The sequence below is a fragment of the Pyxicephalus adspersus genome, chromosome 1 (genome assembly GCF_032062135.1).
Source record: "Pyxicephalus adspersus chromosome 1, UCB_Pads_2.0, whole genome shotgun sequence".
Lineage (NCBI taxonomy): Eukaryota > Metazoa > Chordata > Amphibia > Anura > Pyxicephalidae > Pyxicephalus > Pyxicephalus adspersus.
This window is the reverse complement of record NC_092858.1, coordinates 148,097,033-148,109,611: the sequence shown is the minus strand read 5'-3', so window position 1 is coordinate 148,109,611 and position 12,579 is coordinate 148,097,033. Positions and strand designations below refer to the sequence as shown.

Here is a 12,579-nt window from a genome sequence, read left to right as displayed (position 1 = left end):
CCTGACTGTCATGCTGCTGGAAGATCTTCGGTACTTTGAGGGCTGATGTCACTAGTAATGTGCCTATTCTGTTTCTGTGGGTTTGGATTTAAGCCAGCAACAATTGCGAAATGTGTATTTTAAGATGGAGATCATCATTGTGAATTGTTAAAGCAAGCCTAAAGTCTGAATATCTGTCTTTCTCACATGAGCTAACTCTGAACCTGCCACCCCTTTCTCCTGTTTATATATGTACCCCATCCATCACCAATTTCTTGGCTAGGAGCCAAATGTAAACTAATGAAGAATTAGCAATATACTGCCTGCAAGAGTTATTCGCTTAGCCCAAAAAACATAACAGTTTTTGCTGGCTGTATGCTGTTCATTTTGACCATCTGTGGCGAAAAAAGTCAAACCTATTTACCCCCGTTGTAACCCATCCTGCAGAGACTAGACCTGGTGAAGGAAGATAAACTAAAGTACATCAGTTTTGGGGACTGCTGATCCACCACAACCAAAGGTCTTGCCTTTGCTTGTCCCTGTCTGTTCCCCCTTGTTCACCATTCAAAAAAGGACAGCGCCATGAACAATAGAAGTGTCCACATTACAGGGGAGCTGCAGGGTAAGGGTGTGATTTGGGAGGTGGGGGTAACATGCCTACTGATGTAGTTTAATTTTAGCTCCTTGGCAACTCAGAACAACAATAGAAAGGGGGCAGGTTAGATTATATGAATTGCACATAGGACATCCTGAGTTCAGGTACACTTTAAGTTACAGGTTTATTTAGCAACATTTTGTCAATAAATGATATATATTTGGCAACGTCTTCAATTCCTTGTGAAATGTACATTGCAGTAGGTCCTCAGTACTGAGGGGTTGCTGGGAGGCTTTTAAAATCAGCATCAAAGGGGGCTGAGTGCTTCATGAGCCACTCATTGGGGATAAGTGGTGTTATCCATATTGTCCCTCATGGCAGATACAAAAAAAGAAAGCTGAAGATCTCTTGAATTTAACATTTTGCTTTATATACTTTCGAACTGTACTTTTTCGTGTCGGAGGCTGCCTGTTCTCTTCTGTTTTCTGCTTATTAGCTAATGCTTTCCAGGTCTGCCTGAGTGACCTCAATTCTACGCTTCCGATTATGGCCCGCAATCACGCCAGTCCAGTTCTGAGGATTTGTACAGCATGGAAAGAAACTTTTCATTTAACACTCAATAAGAAGAATTAAATTCTGGCCACAAAGGAAATACTTTGTCCTTTGGATTTGTAACCCGAAGGCGACACAGCTGTGTGAAGTGTTGGCTGCCTGGGCTGCACCCCCTCCATCGCATTAACAAGACATTAAAGCTTAAGGCATTAACAGGCGCTGAGGCACAGCTCTGTGAAGAAATATGTAAAGCAGACAGCTTTCTTCATTAACCTTTCCCCATGGTCTGACATGCTGAACAACTTTATTTACAGCTTCACAGTCACCACATTGCTTTTGTTCACCATGCATGTGGGAGCACATACCTTATACACCGCCACATAGCTGATGTAATGAGCAGCTTTGGTGGTCTGCATGATAAAAATAGATAATATAATACATACTTTACTACTGGCTCTATTCCATTTAGAATATATTGTCTCCAATGCTGCTGTTACTTTAAAAAACATACAGAGTCAGTTTGGCAAACCTAATGTAACATTAGGTATAACATTTTATTAAATCCTCATTTCAACCCAAAAGCTTAAAGCGGAACTAAACTAAAGAAAACAAAAAACAAAACATTTTTAATCCCGCAGATCCCTTTATGGCGCTGGACCTTCCCTTGATCTGGTACCTTGTTGTCCTAGAATTCCTCTTCGTCCCAGCACGGAGGAAGTGCCGGGCTCTACCATCTTCATTCTTCTCTTCTATATTCTTCTCTTCTTGCCAAATCACCCGATCTAGCACTGTACAGGTGCGAGGTCGAGTGACGTAGCCCACTGTAAAGGGGGAAAAAGAGAGCTGATCTGACTGCACAGTTGTAAGATCAGCATATCTTTCCACTTAGTGTAAAAAATACCCCTTCTGCACATCCCCGAGATTGGGCAGGTGCAGAAGGAGCACCCAGAGCCTCCTGGGATGCGTGATATAGGTTTCCCAGGAGGCTCTGCGCTCCTATTTAGTCTGGATCGCTGCGGCTGTGCTGCACCCTTTTCCCGTTAAAATCTACATAGTTATGTTTTCACTACAATTTTTACCACCAAAAGTAAAGTGGGGAAAAGGGAATATGAGAGTTTCAGTATAAAATACATATGTTATGTGGAAGGAATTGTTGGTGAGCAGGAATATTACTACTAGAAGTCCAGATGTGCATTGAATGGTGGTAAGGGAATTGAACCAGTTCAGATCCGGCAGGTGAATGTTTGTGTTACTATATTGAAAGATTTGCTAGTAAGGTATGTTTCATGTTGTCTTATACAGTGAATACTTTGGTAAATGAATGTTCATTTGGGAGCATGGGCCTGCTATAGAATCAGGGGGTAGGTTTTGCCACAAGAGTGTAGTCTTTGCCTTTTTTTAGTACTTGTTCTTTTTTTTTTTCTGCAGTGGACTATATTTTTTTCCTTATATTTGCTGTTAAAGTAAGTTTCATTATTTCTTGGACGTTTTCATTCTGTGCAAAGTAAATATTAGTATATCTTATGTCTTTGCATTATAGGAGAACATGACTTGAGGCCAGATCATATTGTAGAACAGAAGTAGATAAGTAAAGGCAGGAATGGTTTGCATAGACTTGGAGACCTGAAAGGACAGAAATATATGGGGGTAGGTGCAGCTGATATGTTTTAAGGGTCTGTGTTGCAGTTCACATCAAAAGTGTTTACACTTGAGAATGAGAATGTAAAACCCTCTTAAAGAGGTCAATTTCCGGTCAGAAGGAGGTTAACTGCAGCTCTGTTGCATCAATGAATGATCTCCAAAGTGTCACAAATTGAAGTAGTTAACATTAGCCCATATCCCGGGCTAATAGCCCCTGCACTGAGGTATATCCGGTGTGTTCAAAAATATTCATGCATGTGAAAACATAGGCATTCATCCTCTGCCGTATCATGAATCCAGTTTCAGGTGCTTATATTGTCATTCCGGTTTTATTTACACCATATGCGGTGGGTTTACTTGGACAGTGTTGTAAAACAATTTGATTTACACTGCTTAAAATGGGCTCACTTAACACCAACACATACACTGGGCAAAAATAGGACAAAAACTTGGCACGGCATGCTGCAAAGCAATAGAAACATAATGTTTTCTACTGTAAAAAGAATAAATATACGCAAGACAACATGTTAAAAAAAAATGCATTTCAATGCTCACAAATTCCACTGTACATGGTAAAAATCCAGCATGGTGGTTCAGTAGTTAGCACTCAGTTGCAGTGCTAGGTCCCAGGTTTGAATTTTGGCCAGGACACTATCTGCATGAAGTTTGCAGGTTCTCCCCGTGTTTGTGTAGGTTTTCTCTGGGGTACTCCAGTTTCCTCCCACATTCCAAAAACATGCAGTTAGGTTAATTGGCTTCTCCCCTGAAAATTGACCTTGGACTACGTTAATGACATATGACTATGATAATGTACAGTGATGCGTAATATGTTGGCGCTATATAAATCCTGTTTATTAATAATAATAATAATAATAACAATGGTAGGGACATCAGATTGTGAGCCCCTAAGGAAGAGTTAGTGATAAGACTATGGACTGTAAAGTGCTTTGTAATATGTCTGTGTTAAAATAGTGTGTAGTAATAATAATAATAACTTTGGAATTCTTTGACAGCACCAGTTGACCTGCTGCTGACTTGCATTTCTCCTTCTTATCAATAATACAAACAAATGCCTTTTGATACTGTAATACTTGCTTTTAAAAAGTTTCTGCCAAAAAATGTGAACTGTAATTCTTCTCAAATCCCCAGAGCATATGTTGTTGAAAATAAAAGTTTATTGGCATGAGTTCAGAAGTAAGAACATTCTTTTGATGGGTTCCTTAGAAGGCCTTTGTGGAGCATTTCATGGTAGAGGTCAGTAGATAAGCGATTTGCTTTATTCACAATGTGGTGTTTGGAAGCTGTTAGTCTTAGAACAACTTTGACTTTTGGTCTGGAGTGACAAAGATATTTACTGCCTGAAATGGAAATAAAATCTATTCAGCTGGTGTGATAACTCTGGGAGAGTGTGTGCCGCTTTAAAGTTAGGGTGGCGTTGTGAAGTAAGTGACGTTATCGCAGATGAGCCGATATGATTTATTACAGTGCAGAGACACCATAAATGAAGCTATGACATAGTTTTTTTTTTTTTTTTTTAGAATGCTGCATCTATTGGGTGTGTTTTTATGTGTGCAACACTATATAAATATATGGTATACAACTAAAATTCTCCAGGGTGCATAAGGCCTTCTTGTAGCAGATCAAGGCTTTCCAGGCTTTTATTACATCTCAAACGAATAACAATGCTTCCCTTGACAATGCTGCAATTTCCCCCAGCATTCTAGCATAGTCTTAAGGGCATTCCTCATGTCTGTTTCTGCTTTTGTGGAATGAGCAAGTGCTATACAGACAGTGACATGGAAGCCTAGGAAAGAAGAGGTAAGAAGACTTCAGATGAAACCAAGATGTCATTGAACTGCATGGAAGGGGAAAGGTAGGGTTTATTTATGTTTAATTTGAACTTTGCTTGCTGGGTTTTTTAACCAGGAGCTCAGTTTTGTTTCAACCAACATCTCCAGTAGTTTTAAGGTTTAGGTATGAAATTTCTATAGCCATTTATATTAGAGGAACATTCTTTTGCAAGGCTGCTTAAAATGGAACTAAACTAGAAATGAAAAAAAAAATCACACTTGCCTTTAACCCCGCAGAGCCGTCGAGGTTTTTTCTGTCATGCGTCATCCTGGTATTTTACTTCTGACCAGTGTGGGGCGCCGCTATCTTCAGTTTTCTTCCGGGTTTTTCTTAGTACGTCATCTATCTCGCACTGCACAGGTGTGATATCAGGTGACTTGGGGAAAAAAGGTTGCCGATCTCACTGCACATGCTCCCATTAAAGAAAAGGCTTCTGCGCATGCCTGATATCGGGCAATCAGGGAGGTTCTGCACCTTTTTTTTTTTAAATTCATATAAAAGGATTGTATTGCTTGCGCAAGAGTGCCTCTGATCACCCTGAGGACTGAGGACAACTTAAGTGAGCGGTAAAGAAATACTAAGGGGGGACAGCTCTGGTTCAGAGAATTACAGCAAATACAGTTTAACTTTTTGGAGACTATTTATTTTGTATTTTTGATGGGAGCTTTGCTTTAATCCATGAGGTGACAGTAGGATTTAAGGACCAAAAAAGCAAAGATTAAGCATATACTGCAATTTGCACCTATATCTAATGATCCGTCTGTATGAGCTTGTCGTATCCAAGCTCCATGACCTGTATTATTTTTTAAATTGTTTTACCAACGTTCAGTATAAAAAATATCTGTCAAAACAACAAATATCAAGCAACCACAGGAAAAGATATCTGGATATTTGGGAAAATGTAAGTCATCACACAATGCTGCCTTATGCGTCCATCTCGCATGAATTTAATGGAGAAGAAAATGCGTCCTAATTAAAAGTGAGAAGAGAGAACAAAAGTCACACTGTGTGCTAAGAATAGAAAGCTTCCAAATATGCAGCAATGCACTCAGAATGCTTTGTATCCAGTGTAATGTTTATAAAGTGAATCAGTCAGCTGGGAACATCCATTGTTGGAGTACAGTCATCAGTACTGTACAAGTAGTGCTTTCATTGTAAATTGCATGAGAAACAGAAAATAACGGAGTAATGTATCATACCCGCCAACCGAGGGCCTCCTGCATATTGGCATCTGAAAGGAAAGCCTATTAAATAGCCCATAGCAACTACTTGGATTCCTAAGAGTTTTTTAAGTGTTTAGAGAAATAAAAGCACCTGTCCAATTGTGCTGCAGACAAATATATATTCTGATATCTTCAGGGAGAAACCCCAAAACCCAAGGTAAAATTCAAAGGCATTTTTTGAAGTAACAAAGCTCTTTGATTTTGCCTCCTTCAACATTACTTTTTTAAATTTTGACCACAGATTCTCGATAAAGCTGAATTCCAGGTGAATATAAAATCACTCCTCTGTGTAGTTGTGTATTACTTTAACATAATTTTCACATGCAACTATAGCAAATTCTTGAATCTTGGTTGCTATCATGCCTACCAACATTCCCTGTACATTACCTCTCAGATTGGGTGTTAATTGCATGCACATGTATTAGGAGGATTTGCAGCATTCATGTGTACTGGCAGGAAGAGAGAGAGAGGAGTGAGCTTTTTTCTCTTCTTTCTGCTCCTTTCCTGTCCAATCAACAGTGAGAGGAGGCAAGTGTGACACTACTGTACAGTCACCTTACCCGTTTAAAAAAAAAAAAAAAAAAAACACACACACACTGCTTAATGTCTGCCTTATAATACCCTCTGAAAAGTTAAACCCAACAATTTTTTTAGGCAGAGTGGGAAGAAATGTTTAGGTGGGGGGGAGGGGGTGACCCCTGTATTGTGACCCAATTCATCAGTAACCACCCAAAAACAGCCGGGTGGTTGCTAAAAAGTGCTTGGTGGTGCGCCCAGCTAAAAGGGGTCTGGGAGAACAGTGCTCATGTGACATTGCTTTGGCTTTTTGATTACCTATACATACTGCATGCTCAGTGTCCCTGTATTAACCTTTGATATAGGATTTTTTTCTTTGAAGAAACCTTATCTTAAAATGTTTTGTATGGCTTTTTTAAATAAAACCAGTCAACCCTGGATCAGCCCTGGGCAACCCAACTATTGACATACTGGGCCAACCACCCATATGAACAAAGTTGAAGAATTAGGTCAGTTCATTTCCTTTTTATATCTTGTTGAAGGGGGAAAGAAAACTTCGAGATTCATTTACATTTTTGGATTCATCCCACCCTATTTGTGTTTAGTCACTGATGAGAAAAGTCAAGACACAAATGATTGTAAAAAACAAGGCCTGAAATGACCTTTTCTTATGTGCACATGTCTGTGTCCTAGGACCATTGTGCTGAATGGGACATGAGATTTGTAGTTGGCATTCCCCGGTGCACAGGGGCAGAGTCAGTAACACATCCCCTGGCGTCTGTCAGACAATGGCCGAGTTTGTTTGCTCCCTCTGGCTCCTGATTGCTGATTTGATGGAAAATAGTGCTCAGAGAAACACAATGGTGCAGTGTAGTGTTATCTGGAGCCAGGGAACTGACAGAGGGAGGTGTCTTATCAGAACCAGCAGCTGGATTTGTTTCTGGAAGCTTATGATCACTGTGCTGCTGCTGCTGCCTGACAAAATAAATATTTTTTGTGTCTCACTGTGATATATCAAATTAAACTGTCAGGAAAATTTAATGAGAGCTGATGCATGAGGGTAAGGGATGTTACTTATATACTAGATTAAAATGATGGTTGTAATGGATAATTGCCAGTATGCTCCAGATAGCATGAACAAGATGGGTGGGCTGATATTTTTAATATCTTTTCTTTTTAAGGAGTTAGAGATGAGAATGAGGGCAGCAAGTGTCTTCTTTTCATTGGTGTGAAATGTAATAATCAAACAGGTTAGGAAATCTGACCTAGTTATTTATTCTTCGTCTAGAAATAAAGGCAGGGCTGGTATCTGGTCCCTGCCCCTCATCGTGTCTTCTTCCAGTGCTTTTATTAGTGCAAGTAATTAAGTAAGAACTAAATGTTCAATTTCACAAATACTCCAATCCCAGGGTCATTGTGGTAATCACTTGGTGCTTACAATTCTATCCTCACTTGCATGGCACCTTAATAGATCACATCTGTACTACATCCTAGTTTCAACATATACAGGCTTGTTTTAAGTGTTTTTTTCTGCTTTACTTTAAGGGATAATTGTAGTGCAGTCATCCATTAAATGACCCTTCCAAAAACTACCCCAAAATCTCTAACTTGTCTCTCCTTGTTTTATGAAGAATATTCTTCTGTGCAAACTTATTCAGTTGTCACTGTACTCATAATTGGGGTTTGTAAGAGTAGGGGATGCAATTGCTTGAATGATTTCATATGCAAGTCAGGGGAAACAAAAAAACAAAAAAAAGCACAGTATAATAACCTTTTGCAACAAATCAGCGTTTCTTTACCTCTTCCAAGTAGAGAAAATTTAAATTGGAACTATGTACATTATCAGTTAGACCTGCCCATACAGCCCTATGTTTCCTTGAGAACAATGTGTAGGAGACATATACCTGTCCTCAGTAGTTCTTACTTCTGCTTTACATGAATTTATCATACACGCTGTAAATGTGAGGGTGACTATTTCTTCCTAAAGAATCTGTCATTTACTTCAACCCACCCCAAACTAAACCTGATCCCTTCTCTTTTTCTTCAAAATATTGGTGAACTGTTTTTTAAATTGCTGTCCCAAAATAAATATATCTAGATAAAATGTTTCTTTCTGTAAAGTTTGGAGAGGCTGTGTAAAGGTAAATGGTCTGTCATATTTTTATTGGTGTCTGTGACCCTTTTGGGGAGATTTACCCCTTTGTCTGACTATTGTCAAAGAGGGAAAAAATGAGAGCAAATTATAAACTGCATTGTCCCCCAAAAAATCAAAAATGTGTCTGATTGGGGCATTTGTTATGGGTATATAGCTACGTACACACATCAGATCATTTTCGTACGATAATAACCTCAGAGGTAGCATTGAACAAGAACCTTGTGTCTACAGCGCTCATCCAATGTCGTTCATGGATCAATCCCGGCAGATCCACGAACGATCATAGTACAAGTGAAGGGGAGGGAGTGCAGTGGGGTACTGCTGGCTCGTTCTCCCCCCTCCCCTCTAATCTAATGTGTGTACCCAGCATTATTCTTTAAGATAGGAATTCCCTTGACCTTGGAGGATCACCTTTGTTTGTTTTGTTTTAACTTTGAGACATTTTAGTGAAGGAAGATAATCTCAATAGTACACAGAAAGCAAAATAATAAAGTTGCAAGACTTTAAAAAAAACGTTTTAATGTTTTAACGCACATCTCATTGGCGTGCTTGGTATACCCAGCTGAGTGCTGCTATTTCTGGTGTGTGAGATGAATATGAAGGTTAATTAGCAGTGCAACTGGCTGTAGTTGCAGTGCCAGTCCCCTTCAAACATAAAAAAATGTTTTAGTTATTCACACACTTTACGGTTCTCTATATATTTGAAGAAGATAATGTTGGAACCCTCTGTGGTAACTGAGCCTATGTCAAACGACAAATGCATATTACTTTTTACATTAATTGGAGATGCTTCTAATTTTTTGCAAGGACATTTGACCTGCTTTAGGCTCATTTTGGATTCCCATAGACTTGTATAGAGAGAGTAGTGGTTCTCATTTGAAGGAAAGCCATTGACCCTTACTCTGCTTAGTACTGAAAAGTTAAGCTGCGTACACACTTCCAATTTTTATCGTTGGAAATGAACGACGAACGACCGATTGGCCAAAAATCGTTCGTAAAAAAAGTAACCAACAACGCCGACGAACGAGGATAGTCGTTGGAAATGAACGACCGGACCGGCGGATCGGATTGGACGACACATCTCATTGGCGTGCTTGGTATACCATCTATCGTGTGTACCATCTATCGTGTGTACGGTCGTTCAGTGATCGTCCATGGTCTGAGCATGCGCGGTGAACGAACGTTCGCTCACTTCCTGTGGTGCACGTCACTTCCTGTATCGTTCAAACGATCGCATCTATCGTGTGTACAATATCTTTGAACGATCTTGTCGTTATCTGTAGGTACAGGATCGGTGCCATACGATCGTTCGCAGATATCGTGCAGGATCAATCGTCGTTCGTTTACCAACGATAAAAATTGGAAGTGTGTACGCAGCTTAGGGTCAAAAATATCCAAATTTATTGATTGTTTATGGCTTTTCCCCTTATTTATGCTGCTTTGTTTCATTTGCTTTTGCTTTTTTGTTTTCTTTATTAGGTTTGTCATAGATAGGCAGATGGCTTGCTAAAAACAACACACAGTGAGACATCTGCCCACCCTTAAACTCCTCACTGGCGCTCCAGAATGCACTTCAGTTTTTTTTCTGAAGCGTGTTGGTTGTTTACACTTGTTCACTGTACATTACTTAAAAATAGCTATTTTTGCTCCTTTCCAGTAAGTCCAAAAATCTATGTTCAGTAGTTACTTCAGATTAAAAATGCAGATCTCTTTGCCCATGTGTTTTGCACGTGGTGTTCCGATTTAGCTCATCACACATTGCAATCTGACTAGGTTGTGGGCGCCATATACAGATGACTTGGAACCCTTCTGACGTCGGTGAGAAACCTTAGATTTTTGTCTGTTATTTAGAAAGTGATTTGGTTTACACAGATCTTAGCAAGCGTTGGTCTTGTTCCTGTAGTCCTGACACTTCATAGGGCTGTGGGTGCGATAAAACCTCCATTTCTAGGTCTACACTTTACCTGTTAGCCAGAAAAGCCAGAAAAAAATGATCTCACCCGCTGCGTAATATGTTGGCGCTATATAAATCCCGTTTAATAATAATAACAACAATAATTTCCTTCCTTTCTGAATATACATGTAGGACAAGAAATTAAAGAAATCTCTCCACAAATAAAAACCTGACATCCATTGTCATAATACAGCTTAAGTTTAAAAAGGCAATTCTGTCCATAGTGCAGGTATTGTACATAGATTTGTGTCAGGACTTGGAAGCTGAACCTGTTTCTAGCGGACAGAAGCTGTCATAATTTTCCATGGAACAAATAGCTCAATCTGTGTATTTCACAGGAAACAAATATTTGCCAGCTGTATATTCACCCTTCAGTTTGGAGTAGCGGAGAAGTCATTATAAAATTCTGCCTAGTTGACACGTCTATGGTTTTTTACAAGTTCATACATGACCATAATTCCATATGACCCAATATGACCTGGAAGCACATGAAGCAACCAGCTTTACTGGGAAAGAGTTGGAACTGCTGTGAGTTTTCATTTTTTCCCCCTTTACTTATAGTTTATATGTATTTTATTTTGTCTAGGTGACTGTTGTTTCAGAGAAGGAAACCGATTCCAAAATGGTAAAGTTGTGACAAGAACAGAATGTTAGGAGAGATTTATAATTATTATTATTACACGGTATTTATATAGCACTGACATATGACACAGTGCTGTGCAAAGTCCATAGTCATGTCACTAGCTGTCCCTCAAAGGGGCTCACAATCTAAGGTCCCTAAAGTCATGTCTTTATTAGAGTTTTTTAGGGTCAATTTTCAGGGGGAAGCCAATTAACCTAACTGTGTGTTTTTTGGAATGTGGGAGGAAAGTGGAGTACCTGGAGGAAACCAACACAAACACGGGTAAAACCTGCAAACTCCATGCAGATAGTGTCCTGGCTGAGAATCGAATCTGGGACCTAGCACTGCTAGGCCAGAGTGCTAATCACTGAGCCACCATGCTGCCCATCTTGAAACAATTGTTATATTGACGTCTGTCTGATGGGAATTCCTCTTCACTTTGTAGAGATTACCATAAAGTTCCGGTTACATCTCCGGGACAAGAAGTGAATAGGAAATGTGGTGGTGGGGGAGTATTTAGTGTTCTCTACTCTATGGTTTTGGCTATATGTACACTTGAAAAGGTTACAATTCTTTCACAGATACATATCAGATACATATTTTGTAGTGTTGCACTGTCATTCCTACTTAGTTGGGGGAACTTTATGCCATTATTTAGTACCTTGAAGTCATTTTGAAGACTGATTGGTTTTGTAGTTGGTCTGGGGATCTTCTGAGTGTATTGGGCTGTCAATCTGCATCTTTACACCTGGTACATTCCCTATAGTCAGAAGGTGCAGGAAGACCTGTGTTCACCTATATGAGGAAGCAAGCTGTTATAATACATAACTTGGCACACGGTAACAGTGGACTCCTTTGATCTTTAGACATGACGAATGAATTGTCTTATTAAGTATGTTTTAAATGGCAACCTTGGTTCTCTCCCTCCCTTTGCACTGCAGCATTCACCACGAGAGTAAACCTCTTGCTTATACGGGACTTAAGAGATACACAAGGTGAATTTGCCCTACTTTGTCTGATGTGACGAACACAAAATGTTTTTTTTTTCTCTGGCCTTACCTGGTTTGTACACACAGGTTTTGGCAAAGCATTGTGTATATAGAACAAGGGCGGATGCTGGCACCGTACCGGCACTTTGTATATAAACGGTAAAACCATTTCTCACTAAGAATATCAATCCAAGTGTAAGGCAGCTTCTTATCACCCTGAAATATTCAAGCTGTTATAATTAAGGTGGGAGGAGGGCCAGCTGTGTGTGGGAGAGGGGAGAACAGTGTGTTACCAGCAATGAAATTTCCATTAACTCTCCCTGTGTGAGATTTGCTGTAAAGTCCAGTGTAACCCTTCAGTGATCACCCCCTGCCCTGCATAGCTCAGCATTCACTTTGCTTACTAATGATCTTCAGTGAATATATTGTAGGCGTTCTGTGCCAGGTAGAAGCTGTTCAGTGTCGGTCTTATTTTAACTTTGGTGTTTAGCGATTTTCACCA

General features: G+C 39.7%; 1 protein-coding gene and 1 non-coding gene across 2 annotated transcripts in view; both read left to right on the top strand.

The window, feature by feature from the left end:
- Window positions 1-12,579, top strand: part of GIT1 (GIT ArfGAP 1) — a gene marked incomplete in the record, with an annotated part of 90,326 nt that overhangs the window by 14,156 nt on the left and 63,591 nt on the right.
- On the top strand, window positions 9,041-9,169 carry LOC140321908 (small nucleolar RNA SNORA19). Its single transcript, XR_011919034.1, has one exon. It is a non-coding gene; the product is annotated as a small nucleolar RNA SNORA19 (small nucleolar RNA).